At 35.5% G+C, this 16,297-nt stretch overlaps 1 protein-coding gene across 6 annotated transcripts in view; it reads right to left on the bottom strand.

Annotated features, from left to right (window-relative positions):
* Positions 1–16,297, bottom strand: part of CTPS2 (CTP synthase 2) — a 191,447-nt gene that overhangs the window by 173,996 nt on the left and 1,154 nt on the right. Inside the window, exon 2 of one of the 6 annotated variants that reach the window (XM_087871423.1) lies at positions 16,010–16,162. The exons of the other annotated variants lie outside the window; for them this stretch is intronic. The gene's annotated coding sequence lies outside the window, so the exon portion shown is untranslated. The remainder of the gene's footprint in view (positions 1–16,009; positions 16,163–16,297) is intronic. 6 annotated transcript variants of the gene reach the window in all.

Here is a 16,297-nt window from a genome sequence, read left to right as displayed (position 1 = left end):
CACATCCAAACCAACTAAATCACCAGAAGGCAAAAGAAAGAAAGAAGTAATGGAAGCTGAGACAGAAGAGCTCTTGACAGTAGTTCAGGGGGGAGCTTTGGCTGATCAAGAAGAAATACTACAAATCCAAATGGCTACTCAAGAGTTGGCGCTGATTGATTTCTCGCAGTTACCAAAGGACCAAAGACAGACCAGATCGGTGACAGCTAGACTCAAGGAAGAATTAAGACAGCAACAATCCCAGATGGCAACTCAAGAAATGATTCAAGATACTACTAAAACAGGAGCAGTGGGGGGCGCAAGACCTAAAACTCAAATGAGATCAGAGCATCAGGACTTGCTTCAGAGGCTCCAAAGGCCCAGAGATGGGAACTAGATTTTTGACCTGGAACGTTAATGGCTTGAATTCTCCACAGAAAAGAAGAAAAATATTTCACTATCTTAAGTAATTTAAGAATGAAGTAATTTGCTTACAAGAGACTCATATAAGAATACAAGATCAAAAATATTTGATTAATGCAAGACTTGGTACATCTTACGTAGCAGCAGCATCAGAAAAGAAAAATGGTATAGTTATATATTTGAAAAGAGACTTAGTTGCTAAATTAATTGAAGCAGACGATCAAGGAAGATTTTTAGCGATAGAACTTTTAGTAAAAGGAGAAAAAATACTTGTAATCGGAGTTTATGCCCCGAATCAACAACAAGAAAACTTTTATAATTTACTACAAAATTGACACAGTGGGCATATAAAACTTGTATCCTGTTAGGCGACTGGAACGGTGTTTTGGACGTTAAAAAAGACAAGAAGGGACCTAAACAAAATGTGTTAACAAGAGCAAAATTGCCCAAAGCGTTTTGGGAAATGATGGACGACTGGGAGTTGAGAGATATCTGGCGTGAAAGAAACCCGGAAGAAAAAGATTTTACTTTTTTTTCAGATAGACATCAATCCTTTTCAAGGATTGATTTTATACTAATTACTAACGATCTTTTATCTAGGGTGAAAAATACGAAGATTTGCTCAAGAACATTGACAGACCATAGTCCAGTTTGGCTGGAATTGGAGTATGAGAAAGGGCCTAGGAGGTCCTGGAGGTTAAATGATAATTTGTTTAGGTATGAAGAAAATGTAAAAGAGTGTAAAAAATTTATGAAAGAATTTTTTGTTATGAATATGCAAAAGGGCACATCGATGGAAATGGTATGGGATGCAAGTAAGGCATATATGCGAGGAATTTTGATATATTTGAATAATAAATATAGAAAGAAACAGGGGACAAAAAGAAAAGAATTAGAAGATGAGATTAATAAACAGGAACGGGCTTTAGTAGCTAATCCAACGGATAAGAAAATTAAAGAGGCAATCAATTTATTGAAAAGTCAATTTAATATGTTAATAGCAGATCAAGTGGCAACTAATTTAAGATATGCAAAACATAATACTTTTTACAATGCCAATAAACCAGGCAGGTGGTTAGCATATTTGTTAAGGAAAAAGCAAAAATCAAGGACAATAGAGAGAATAAAATATAAAGGTAAAGAGGTTTATGAGCAACAATTGATTAAAAAATCTTTTTTAGAGTTTTATTTGAGGCTGTATACTGGTGATAAAATTAAAGATATAGATATAGAGAGATTTTTGCAGAAAGAGAATATTTATACAATTTCAAATGAGCAGAGGGATAGTTTAAATCAATCGATAACTTCTGAGGAAATTGCATCAGCAATTAAGCAGTTGAAAGTGGGTAAAGCTCCTGGGACGGACGGTTTGACGGCTATTTACTATAAAACCCTACAGGAGGAAATGATAGAACCATTGAAAGAATTATTTAACAATATACAACAGGGAGGAAAGGTACCTCCAACTTGGAAGACAGCATTTATCTCGTTGATCCCAAAAGAAGGGCATGACGATACAGATCCTAAAAATTATAGGCCAATTTCATTATTAAATACAGACTATAAGATATTTGCTAAAATTTTGGCAAATAGATTAATGACAGTCATGCAGCAAATGATTCACCATGATCAAACTGGTTTTATAAATGGTAGACAAATGACGAGTAATGTAAGGCAAATTGTTAACTTATTAGAGTATTTGGGAAGGAACAACCAGGTCCCCGCAGTGCTTGTGTTCTTGGATGCTGAAAAAGCCTTTGATAGATTGAATTGGCAATTTTTACTAAAACTAATAGAAAGGATGCAATTTGGAGAACAATTTGTACAATCTATTAAGGCAATATATCAAAAACAAACAGTGCAAATAATAGTTAATGGTGGTTTAACAGATGCTTTTAACATAGAAAAAGGAACAAGGCAAGGCTGTCCTTTGTCCCCGTTATTGTTTATTTTGACGCTGGAAATTTTATTAAACAAGATACGCGAGATGAATACAATTAAGGGAATTAAAATTAGACAGCATGAATACAAGGTACGAGCATTTGCGGATGACCTGGTTGTTACCTTAACCCAACCGGTACAATCGATTACAGCCTTGATGGATATAACCTGCTTATATGGACAAGTATCTGGCTTTAAAATAAATGCAGCTAAAACAAAAATAATAGTAAAAATATGGTTAGGAGCCAAAAAGAAGAGATAGAAAGGTTAACAGGATTTGAAGTAGTTAAGAAGGTTAAATATTTGGGGGTTTATATTATGACTGCAAATACGAAATTATATCAGTACAAATATGAACCATTATGGCACAAAATACAGAAAGAGTTGGACAACTGGAAAAAACTACAACTGTCTTTGCTGGGAAGGATAGCCGCTGTAAAAATGAATATTTTACCAAAATTTCTATTTCTTTTTCAAATGATACCTATACTTAAAAAAGATGAGAACTTGAAGGAATGGCAGAAGGGCATAAACAAATTTGTGTGGGCAGGGAAGAAACCACGAGTTAAACAAAAGATATTGCAAGATACTAGAGAAAGAGATGGTCTTAAGATGCCCAATTTAAGATTGTACTATGAAGCTGCTGCCCTCTCAGCAATCACAGACTGGATAAACTTAACGGAAGAAAAGATATTGAATATTGAAGGATATGGTTTGGTTTATGGCTGGCATGCTTACTTAGTGTATGATAAGAAAGTAGATAGGACTTTTAAAAGTCATATATTAAGAAATGCTCTATTGCGTGTCTGGAAAAAGTATAAATATAAACTAAATGATAGGTTACCAATATGGACAGTACCCAGACACGCGATAGAGAACATAAATTTAGAGTAAAAGCAAGATAAGATTACATATAAGGAACTCCTTTATAAGGAAGGAGTCAGACTACAGTTAAAATCCATGGAACAACTAAAAGAAGAAGGGATTATTAAGACTTGGTTTCAATATGGACAGCTGCTGGCCAGATGGAGAGAAGATCAAAAAATTGGTATTTTGCAGCAGGATGAGAATTTGATAAAGCAAATAAGAGATGAAGGTCAAATGCACATAAAAAGGTTGTACAATGCATTACTGGAAATAGATTCAGAAACAGAGTTAGTCAAGGATTGTATGATAAAATGGGCACAAAATGTAGGTGAACCAATAATGATGGAAACATGGGAAAAGATATGGGTTAGAAATGTAAGATTTACACAAGCACAAAATTTAAGGGAGAATTTTTACAAAATGTTTTATAGATGGCATTTAGACCCAAAAAAACTGGCTTGTATGTATCCAAATTTACAACCCAAGTGTTGGCGATGTGAGTGTGAAGATGCTACATATTTCCATATATGGTGGACATGTAAAAAGATTAAGGCTTTTTGGATAAAAATATGGTGGATTATTCAAAATATTTTGAAGAAAAAAATTAAATTTACACCACAGTTTTTTCTGTTGGGAATAGTTACGGATTGTATTGTAATAGAGACTAAGCTGGTTTTGAACTTAATAACGGCTGCCAGGTTACTGGTGGCACAGTACTGGAAGAAGGAAGATCCACCTACTATTGAGGAATGGACATTAAAAGTTGTGCATTTGGCGGAAATGGCAAAAATTTCATCATACCTTAAAGACCATTCAAATGAGAGATATATATCGGAATGGAGAAAATGGATTGATTACATACAGAAGAAGTATCCGAATAAAGATTCATATAGCTTATGAATGAAATAATATTAAGTAGTTTATGTTTGTTTTTTCTGAGTTATAAGGAGTTAAGGACCTAGGGAGAACATGAAATGTAATAATTTGTTAGCACATTTTAGTTCTTGGTTTGTGAATGCTATACCCTGTGCTCGTTCTGGGAAGTCTAGGGAGGGGGGTGGGGGGAGGGAGGGGAAGGGAGGGTGGGAAGGGGAGGGGGGGTTGAGGGGGGGTGAAAATGTTTGCACTTTTCATAAAACTTTTCAATAAAAAAAAATGTTGATATTGATAGATATTTAAAGATGGAGATTCCTGAATTAACGCTGGAACAGAGAGAGAGATTGAATCAGCCAATAACTTCCGAGGAAATTGTTGGGGCAATTAAACAATTAAAAATAGGTAAGGCTCTGGGAACAGATGGACTAACAGCTGTTTATTATAAACATTTACAATCTGAAATGTTAGAACCACTCAAAATCTTATTTAATAAAATACAAGGAGGAGGAGGAGTACCACCTTCCTGGAAAACAGCCTTTGTCTCACTAATTCCAAAGGAGGATCAAAATTCCATCAAACCTGAGAATTTTAGGCCAATTTCACTTCTGAATACTGATTATAAGATTTTTGCTAAGATACTAGCTAATAGATTAATGCCAGTTATGCAACAAATAATTCATAATGACCAATCAGGGTTTATAAAAGGGAGACAAATGAGATACAATGTTAGACAAATTGTAAACTTACTGGAATATTTGGAAAAAAATAATCAAGTCCCTGCAGCGTTTATATTTTTGGATGCAGAGAAGGCATTTGATCGCTTGAACTGGCAATTTTTGTTTAAAATAATAGAGAAAATGCATTTTGGGGAATATTTTACACAATCAATTAGAGCGATATACCAGCAGCAAACAGCACAAATTATAGTCAATGGAGGTTTAACAGAGGTTTTTAGAATTGAGAAAGGAACAAGGCAGGGGTGTCCTCTGTCCCCATTACTGTTTATTTTGACTTTGGAAGTACTATTGAATAAGATACGTGACTCAGAAAAATTGAAGGGTATTGTAATTAGACATCAAGATTATAGATTAAGAGCATTTGCAGATGACTTGGTTGTTACCTTATCCCAACCTATAGAGTTGGCTCCATATATATTGGATATAATTGATCAATACGGGAAAGTATCAGGATTTAAAGTTAATTCACATAAGACAAAGATGATAGTTAAAAATATGCCTATACTTGAAAGAGATAAACTAGCAAGATTAATAGATTTTGAAATAGTTAAAAAGGTTAAATATTTAGGAGTATACATAGCAGCTTCAAATACAAAATTATACAAAAATAACTATGAGGTTCTTTGGCAGAAGGTACAGGAGGATATGGAGAATTGGAAAAAATTACAGTTTTCTTTATTGGGAAGAATTGCAGCAATTAAAAGGAATGTGTTACCTAGATTTTTATTTTTGTTCCAAATGATACCTGTGCTTAAGAAAGATGAAAATCTGAGAGAATGGCAGAAAGGTGTTAATACTTTCCTTTGGGCTGGGAAAAAACCCAGAATAAAAATGGAAATTATACAAGATAGACTTCCGGCGGTGACGTCATCACGAACGGGTGAGGAAACGGAGGCTCCGTCTCTGAAACCCAAATTTCCTCATTAATTGCTCTTTAGGGGCATTCCCGAACTTGGAGGGATCGGGAAACGAAAGAGGAATTCGCGAAGCCCCCTGGTGTTGCGCTGTCATCAGGGAGGTCGAGCAATCAACCTCTTAAATTGGTGGAGAAGAAGTCGGCCTTATCGGTGGACAGGAGTGATGGCGCCCGCCTAGATCGAAGCAAAAAGTGGAAGCAAATCTGAGTGACTGTCAGATAGATCACCTACAATAGAGACAGCAAATGGGATGCGCGAGCGAATCAGAGAAAGACAAGTGAGTTATAACAGCGGCGATACAAGAGGAGAAGGAAAAAAGGGGGAATAATTACAGCGTGGAAGAGAGAAACCCATAGAATGACTAAGCAAATATAAGAAAAGGAGAAATAGCGCTCGAAGCGATCTGACTGCGGACCTCTACAGCTGATCAAAGGGAGCAGCCTGTGGACTTTGTGGATATAGAGACAAGCTGTTTGATCTTGGGAATTATAACTGATTCAAACCCCAAACATTGGAAACCGAATACAGAGACTGAAATACCGGACTAAGTGGTGAATTTTACGGATACAGAAGATCTGTTGGGATTTCGAACTCTGGATTTACAAATAACTTTGGATAATAAGAACTCAAGTTTAAAAAAAAAGATTTGAAAATTGAATGCAGAGATCCGATGACTGGGAGAAGAAATTAAAAAAAAAAAGACTGAGACGACACAGATTGCGTTTTTCATGATTGTGAAAGAACAGACAGAGAGGTAAAGCAAGAAGACAATAAGGACTAAAGAAAATAAAAATTAAGTGAATTATTAATTTTGAACTGTTTAATTAGTAAATAAGTTTAATATTTGAAAGAAATATATAAGTTGACAATATTTTTATAGCTATAAATTGTATTGTGGAATTGTAGTTAGACAACGAATTATTGTTAAAGCGAAAGACTGATTTTTATATAAAATAACAGATGAGTTGACTGTATCTCTGAGATAGACTGATTGAAAAAGGGGGTAACTGAAAAGATTGCTAATTAGAAAATTAAGAAAATTAAATTAAAATCTTGATTGATAAGTAAATAGATTTATACTGTGAACAAGAATTAATTGCTTAATCGGGATAACTGGCAATATAATATAATATAACTATATATAAGTTGTGTGGTGTATAAGTAGTATTTGGAGGGGAAAAGAGATATTAAGGAATAACTTAATAATTGATGTTAAGGTTGGAAAGCTTTACACGAATATTAAAAATGTCTACAACATCCACCATAACAAAGACAGGGAAAAAACCTACAACTAGTACGTTAGTAATGACTCCTTCCCCCTCACAACAAAAAACAATAGATAGCATGATGGGGAAAGAAAAAGAAAAAGAAAAACTGGAAATGGCACCTAATGTAATACAAGATATGTTTCAAAAGATCCAGGAAACACTGCTTCAAACACAAGAAAAAATAGCTGAAAATCAGGAAGAAATGAGAACGTTCCATGCAGAGATCAGAAATGAATTAGGAGAAGTTAAGGAAGATATTAAGACCATGAAAGATAAAATTGGGGGCATTCAAAATTCTATAGCAGAAAATGAACAGAGAATTAGGAAAACGGAAACAAAAATAGATCACGTGGAATTAAAAGTAGAAGCAATGGAACAAAAAACCCTACAACTAAATAAAGAAATGTCAGATTCCTTGGCCATGCTCGAAATGGAAAAGGCCTCATACTTCTTGTGTTTTCAAAATGTTCCAGAAGAAAAAAATGAGGACTTAGAAGGAAAGATGGTGGAGATTATTGCAGGAATGATACAAAAAGAGCCAGTAAGGACAATTGGAAGAAACTTATCGTGTACAAACAAATTATATAAGAAGACACAGATTGGCGAGAGAAGTCCATGTTAAATTTTTAAAAAAATCAATCCGAGATGAAGCCTATAAGAAATCTAGAGAAGAAACGGTGATCTATAATGGAAAAGAAATTATAATTTTAAAACAGATACCCCGAAGAGTAAGAAATCTACGACAACAATATCAGTTTTTAACACAACTATTGATCAAATACAAGATAATGTATAGATGGTTGCCAATAGAGGGGATCTTAATTACGTGGGAAGACAAAAGATATAAAATAGATACTCTAGAAAAGGCAAGAGAATTTCATAACACACATTTTAGACTAGAAGTAGAACAGGAAAGTAAGGAGGAAACAGATAGTAAAAGTCAAGAAGAAGAACCAACAGAAACAAAGGAAGAAAAAGAAATAAGACAGAGGCAAGAAAAAGAGAGAGAACAGAGAGAAGGTGCAAAACCTAGAGAACAGATGGAAACAAGAAACACCAAAAAACAGATATAATAGGCAATGGATGAACAGATCAAACTCTTTTCGGTAAACATTAATGGCTTAAATGCCCCAAAGAAAAGGAATCAAATTTTCACAAAATTACGAAAATTAGAAGCAGATGTGATATGTCTGCAAGAAGTACACATTCAAAAAGATTATCAAAAAATCCTAGAAAACCCCAAATTAGGAAAATTATATTTATCTCTGGCCCCAAAAAAGAAAAAAGGAGTAGTGATTTACGTAAAAGAAAAAATACAATCTAAACTAGTTTATACCGATGAGCAAGGTAGAGTGGTGATGGTTGAATTAGAAATAGGAAAAAGGAAAATGTTAATTGTAGGGATTTATGCACCTAACCAAAAACTACAGGTTTTTTTTAAAGACCTACATATAAAATTAGCAGAATTAGAATATGATGATATTTGTGTAATAGGGGATTATAATGCAATAGTAAATGCAAAGAAAGACTACAAAACTGGGGAAAAAAAACAAAAGAAAAAAGAAATACTTCCAAAAGAATTCTTTACTATGGCTGAAGAACTAAACTTGGCAGGCGTATGGAGGGAAACACATGAAGAAGAGGCCCAATACACCTTTTACTCCCATCCGCATAACTCCTGGTCAAGACTGGACATGGCATGGATGACCCCAAGTATCAAAACAGAAGTAGAAAAAATTGAGATAGGCACAAACCAATGGGCAGACCACAATCCACTATTCATAAACTGGAAAGGGGAAAGAAGACGTAAGAGATGGACAATGAACCAAAGATTATGTAAAGAAAAAGAATTTAATTTGATGTTAGAAAAGGAAGTAAAAATATTCTTTCAGATAAATAGAGGAAACCTCTTTACAAAACACATGGGATACTTTAAAAGCATATATAAGGGGCCTAGTAATAGCATATACGAGGAAAAAGAATAAAGAGAAGAAAAAACAATTAGATAAATTAGAGAAAGACCTAAAACAAATAGAACAAAAACTCCAGGAAAAGCCCCAGAACAAAACAATAAGAGAAGAATGGGAACTGATTAAGCATAAATTGAATTTGATAAACCAAATAGAACTAGCCCAAAAAATAAAAATGGCGAAACAAAACTATTTCGAGCACGCATATAAAACGGGCAGATGGCTAGCCTATAAACTGAAAAAAGAACAGAAAAAAAGAATGATATACCAATTGAAAGATGATAAAGGAGAAATTCAACATAGTAAAGAGGCCAAAAAAGATATTATTAATAAATTTTATGCGAATCTATATAATCAGGGGAAAATAGAGGAAGATAAAATAAAACAGTACATAGAGAAATCAGGAATGCCAAAAATCACAGAAGAACAAAGAATTACTCTCAATAGGCCAATAACCAAATTAGAACTAGATGAAGTACTGAAAAAGCAAAAAAACAATAAAACACCGGGTCCCGACGGGCTACCGGTAGAAATATATAAAACAATGCAAGAAGTATTGGGAGAAAATATGTTGCGATTATATAATGAAGCTATGGAGAAAGCCAAGATACCAAATTCATGGACAGAAGCCATAATAACAATCATTCCAAAAGAAGACACAGATCTCCAGTTAATACAAAACTATAGACCTATTTCATTATTGAATGCCGATTACAAAATATTTGCAGCAATCTTGGCAGAAAGAATTAAATTAGTATTAAATACATATATACACCCAGACCAAAATGGATTTCTGCCGGGACGCCAAATAAAGAACAACATGAGAATAATACTTAATGCTTTAGAATACTATGAATCACACCCGGAGAAGCAGGCAGTGTTGGTTTTTCTTGACGCCCAAAAGGCCTTCGATAACCAAAATTGGAAATTTATGATTGAACAACTACAAAATACACAAAGTGGGGAAAAATTTGGGAAAATTATAGCAGAAATCTATACCAAGCAATCAGCAAGGATAATTATGAATGATGACATAACAGACAAATTTAATATAACAAAAGGAGTTAGACAAGGCTGTCTACTTTCCCCCTTACTATATATTCTATCATTGGAAACCCTGTTGAAAAAAATTAGAGAAGATCAAGGAATTGAAGGTTTAAGGATTAATAGAAAAGAATACAAAGTTCAAGCCTTTGCTGATGACTTAGTGTTTTTGACAGAAAATCCTATGGAATCTATACCTAATTTGTTTCAAAAAATAGAAGAATTTGGAGAAGTGGCTGGACTAAAAATTAATAAAAGTAAATCGAAGCTAATTGTTAAAAACCTTACGGAAATCCAAACAAAAGATTTGATAGATAATATACAAATTCAAACAACAACAAAAATAAAATATCTAGGAATCTGCTTATCTACAAGAACATCAGCAATTAAAGAAAACAATTATGATAAATTACTAGAACAAACAAAGAAAGACTTAGAAAAATGGGAAAATTTACACATTTCATTCCTAGGAAGAATTTCGGCCATCAAAATGATTATATTACCTAAATTTTTATATTTGTTTCAGGTCACCCCAATTAAAATAGATAAACCGTTTTTTGAAAAGCTGAATAAAATAACATCTAAATTTATTTGGCAAGGGAAAAGGCCACGAATAAAATTTAAACTGCTTCAGGATACAAAAGATAGAGGAGGAGCTGCACTCCCTGACTGGGAGATATACTACCAAGCAGCAGTACTATCGTGGGTCAAAGATTGGATAGAATTAAAGGACTCTAGAACTTTAACAATTGAGGGACACGAACTTCAAACTGGCTGGCACTCCTTTATGTGGGATGAGAAATACAAAACACATTCATATTTTAAAACACATACAATAAGGAACTCACTATTACAAATTTGGCTTAAAATTAAAAAACAACATTATATGAAGATACCAAATTGGCTAGCACCGGCTGAATCAATTAGACACCCAAATTTAACAGATAAGACAAAAATAATTAGATATAAAGATATAATTGACTATCAAGGCAAACTAAAGACAAAACAACAATTGGAGACAGATTTATACAGAGGCATAGACTGGTGGACTTACACTCAAATACAATCCAAATATAGAGCATATAAAAACATATGAAATTTACAATCAAAAACAAGAAATAGATAAAATTATATTAGATTCAGAAAATAAATTAATTAGTAGAATTTATAAATTTCTCCTACACTATAAATTGGAAGAAGAGACAGTCAAAGAAACGATGATTAAGTGGGCTCAAAATATCAAACACACAATACCTTTGGAAAAATGGGAAAAGTTCTGGCAGGTAAACCTAAAGTTAACGAAAGCAATGGCGTACAAGGAAAACCAACTGAAAATGTTTTATCGGTGGCATATGTCTCCAACCAGATTGGCAAAAATACAACCTAAAAATAGCCCAATTTGTTGGAAGTGCAAAAAGGCACAAGGGACTTTCTATCATTTATGGTGGACATGCCCGGCAGCAAAGAAATTTTGGTCTAACATCAAAAAATGGTTGGAACAAATAACAAAAACACAGATTGAAAAAGAACCAGAAACATTTTTATTAGGAATATTTAACAAATCATACCCTAAGGATATCAAATATCTTACAATTCACATATTAACTGCTGCAAGAATAACCTACGCAAGAAATTGGAAACAAGAAAAAATACCAAGTGAAACAGAAGTAATAGGGAAAATTTTAGAATGCGCTGAAATGGATAGGTTAACCAAGAATTACAAGAAAAAGAAGAATCAGACTATTATAAAATATGGAATAATTGGTATAATTGGTTAAAAATTAGAAATATACAAAAAATATAGGGGATATATTACCGATTGATACATATATATGTAATAAAAATATTATTAGATTACAGAAAGGTGAAGGAATATATTATAAGTAGAATTGTAGAACGTCACTCTGAAAAAATGCTTAAGAAGAAATTATATTCTTTTTGTGTATATGTTGTATAAATGTTCGTTGTGTATATGTTACGTATGTCTTTTTTAATATTTATATTCAATAAAAACTATTTATTAAAAAAAAAGAAAATTATACAAGATACATGTGAAAGAGGGGGGTCTCAAAATGCCTAATTTAAGACTATATTATGAAGCAGCGGTCTTATCACAAATTAGTGACTGGTTTAACTTAACTGAGCGGAGAATTTTGAATCTAGAAGGTTATGATTTGTTATATGGATGGCATGCCTATTTGTTATATGACAAAAAAGTGGATAAAGTATTTAAGGCTCATATACTTAGAAATGCTTTGTTGAGGGTTTGGAAAAAATATCAATATAAGTTAAATTATAAGATACCTGTATGGGCAAATCCTAGACATGCAATAGAAAATATAAGTATAGAACAAAAACAGGAGGTGATTACTTATAAAGAGCTTCTTATTATGGAAAGGGGGGTAATGTATTTGAAATCTTTAGATACATTGAGAGAAGAAGGTATAATTTATACATGGTTTCAGTACGGTCAACTTCAAGCTAGATGGAAGGAAGATCAAAAAACTGGTTTTGTGCAAAATGAGGAGAATTTGGTAAAACAAATTAGAGATCAAAAACAAATGCATATTAAAAGGTTGTATAATGCTTTATTGGAAATAGACTCTGAGACGGAACTGGTTAAAGACTGTATGATTAAATGGGCACAAAATTTTCAAGAGCCAGTAATGATGGAGACTTGGGAAAAGATTTGGATTAGAAATGTGAAATTTACACAAGAACAAAATTTAAGAGAAAACTTTTATAAAATGTTCTATAGATGGCACTTAGATTCCAAAAAATTATCATGTATGTATCCTAATGTGTAAGCTAAATGTTGGAGATGTGACTGTGATGATGCAACTTATTATCATATATGGTGGACTTATAGAAAAATCAAAGCATTTTGGATAAAGATTTAGTGGGTGATGCAGAATATTCTTAAAAAGAGACTGAAATTTACTCCACAGTTGTTCCTATTGGGTATAACTACGGACTGTACAGTTGCAGAGACTAAACTGATTTTGAACTTGATAACAGCAGCAAGATTGTTGGTAGCACAACATTGGAAGAAGGACTTTTTGCCTACTATTGATGACTGGATATTGAAAGTAACTAATTTAGCTGAAACGGCTAAAATTTCAGCATATTTGAAGGATCACACACAAGAAAGGTACATACAGGACTGGAGAAGATGGATTGATTATATACAAAATAAGTATCAGACCAAAAAATACCAAATAGCTTATGAATGATTTCTTTTATCTGTATAAGCGCTATATAAGTGATATCAGAAGTTTTATGTCTAAGAAGCAGGATTTTATACATGGGGGGTTAAGAATTTTTTTTTAGGGGGTGTTAGTTTAATGATTGGTTAAGCAATTTAGTTTATTGTTAAAAGTCAATAGAAATACCTTGTGTTCTGCTCTGGGAAGTCGGGGAGGGGGAGGGGGGGTTGGGTGAGAGGGTTGTGGGGAAATTGTGTTTGTTTTAAAACTTTTTCAATAAAAAAAAAAGAAGTTGTGGGAGTTTCATCACTGGAGGTTTTCAATGAGAGATTGGACTGCCATTTGTCAGAAATAGTGTAGGGTGGGGGGTTGGACTAAATGATCTACAAGGTCCCTTCCAACTCTCTTAATCTGTTAACCTCTGATGCCAGCTAAGATGATATAACTGGTTGGGTGCAATAAAAAAAGCCTGTAAATCTAGTGAAGATTTTTAGATTCTTTACTGATAACTCACATTGCTTACTGAAGCAGATATTACTATGTTCATATAACATTAACTAACTAAAATTTGCACAAGTTATCCATGATTCTGGGTTCATACAATACACTATACATAAATTAGCTAGTAGACTTCATGCTACACTCAGCTAAAACTGTAGTTTGTAGTTCAGGATGTAAGGAAAAGCACAGCTATAATAAATGATTGAATGGACTCCTACAAAATTAGCAGATTGCCTAGGGCAGTGATGGCGAACCTTTTAGAGACCGAGTGCCCAAACTGCAAACCAAAACCCACTTATTTATCGCAAAGTGGCAACACAGCAATTTAACCTGAATAATGAGGTTTTACTACCTAAAATAATGATAAACAAGGCAGAGTTCAGCTAATTGTGCTAGGAAAAATGTGATATACTTTTATGCCCCTTAGTTTTTTTCTGCTTTTGAAATACTAGGTTTAGCAAAAATAAAAAAGAAACTTTTGTAATATCATTTATCTTTCCATGCCTCTTTCTCTCCCCCCTCCCTCTCTTTCCCTCCTGTCTTTCTCTATCTCTCTCTTTCCCTCCCTCCCTCTCTGCCTGATTCTCTCTCTTCCCCTCTTTCGCTCCCTCTCTTTCTCTTTCTCTCTGTCTCTCTCTGTCTCATCTATCCCTCCCTCTCTCCCTTCACCCATCTATGTGTCTGTGCTCTTCTGCCCAGCTTCACTTGTCGTGTGAATCCAATCACTTAGGCTGTGGAGGGGAAGTGGAGGCTGGCAGGCAAAGCCAAGCGTTAAAAGACATCCACGCAAAATAAGGCAACTCCAACCTGGATCAGGTGGGGGAGACATCCCCCCTTGCCCCTCTCTCTCTCCCGCCACGGCAAGGTCCCAGGCAGCCTGAACACAGCTCTTTCCATGGAGGCAACCACCAAACAAAGAAACATGGTGCTCTGGCTGGGAGGCGGCGGCGCGGAGCCCCACCTCTGGCCGGCGAGATTGGAGCAGGTAGGGCGCGCACCTCAGAGGTGGTATTCAGCAGGTTCTGACCAGTTCTGGAGAACCGGTAGTGGAAATTTTGAGTAGTTCGGAGAACTGGTAAATACCACCTCTGACTGGCCCCGCCCCCATTTATTCTCTGCCTCCTGAGTCCTAGCTAATTGGGAGGAAATGGGGATTTTGCAGTAATCTTTCCCTGGAGTGGGGAGGGAATGGAGATTTTACAGTATCCTCCTGGAGTGGGGTGGGAATGGAGATTTTACAGTATCCCCGTGCCATGCCCACCAAGCCATGCCATGCCACGCCAACCAAGCCACACCCACAGAACCAGTAGTAAAAATTTTTGAATCCCACTGGTTGCACCTTCCCCACTACTGCAGCTTTGGAGCCGCGCTTGGCAGAATTTGCAAGTGGGCTCGGTGGGGCCGCTTAGCAGGGAGACCCTGGACCATTTGGTTTGCTTCAGTGTGGGGTGGGAATGCAGAAGGTAGATGAAATCTGTGCCTCTTGGCGTTGAGCTCTCAAAGATTCCTTTGGGGTAACAGGGAGGGGAGGGCAAGGGGGACAGGACCAGCCAGTGGTGGGATTACCCAACAGGGAGTTGCAGCAGAGGGACAAAAGAGCCCGTGGCTTGCCGACACCCGCCCTGTGGCATACTGTGCTGGGGCGACAGTGCGGGTGCCCACAGAGAGGGCTCTGCGTGCCACCTCTGGCACGCGTGCCATAGGTTCGTCACCAGGAGCCTAGGGTGTTGTTTTTAATAGTAATTTTACTTGTTACCTCTACAATCTAATATATGACTTGCATTCACAATTTTCAACATGTAATTTTACCAAATGTTGTCTGAGTTAAATTGAAATATTGCTAAGTATTTGTTAATGCTTCTCTTAACTGGTATAGAAAGTTAGCACCCACCCTTCTCCTAGAAGAATGAAATATTAAAAAGGCAGAATATTATACCTCCCTGGATGAGAAAAGAAGATACATGCTTTTGGAAAGCAGCCCCTGCCTTTGTTAATAGCCCCAGAAACACTGAGCCATCCTATCTACAAGACAAAAGGCTGAGCCAGTTTATCTACAAAAGACCTTCGCCCTCAGGACATAATAGGTGCCACCAGATGGCACCTGGGAATATTACATCACCCAACAAGATTCAACCAAGTCTGGGACTCAAGACAACCTATAAAGTTATCCCTGCATGGTCCCATGGGAGTCCGACAACCAATCGGAATACATTTCTTTCACAGGAACAGGAAGCAACTTCAAAGCCCAAAAGAGGGTATAACCCTCTGTCTTTCTCTCACCCATGTGCTGGATCGCCCAGGACCTCAAACCATGTGGTCCTGTCCACCAATATCTTTCCAAATGGCCTCCATGTTTCCAGTGTCTTTCTTCCCACTTGGAACTGAACTCAGATGGATATTTCTTCCTGTAGGAAGTTAGCACCCACCCCTTTCCTGGAAGAGTGAAATATTTTAGGAAATATGAAAAAGGCAGAATATTATATTTCCCTGGATGAGAAATATGAGAAGCATATTTTACAGACAAAGCAGCTCCCACCTTCCTGCCCCCCACCCTTTGTCAATGGGCCA

The sequence above is a fragment of the Pantherophis guttatus genome, chromosome 5 (assembly GCF_059756535.1).
Source record: "Pantherophis guttatus breed Tessera chromosome 5, ASM5975653v1, whole genome shotgun sequence".
Taxonomy (NCBI): Eukaryota; Metazoa; Chordata; class Lepidosauria; order Squamata; family Colubridae; genus Pantherophis; species Pantherophis guttatus.
Note: the sequence above shows the minus strand (reverse complement) of the source record. Positions and strands in the feature narration are given on the sequence as shown.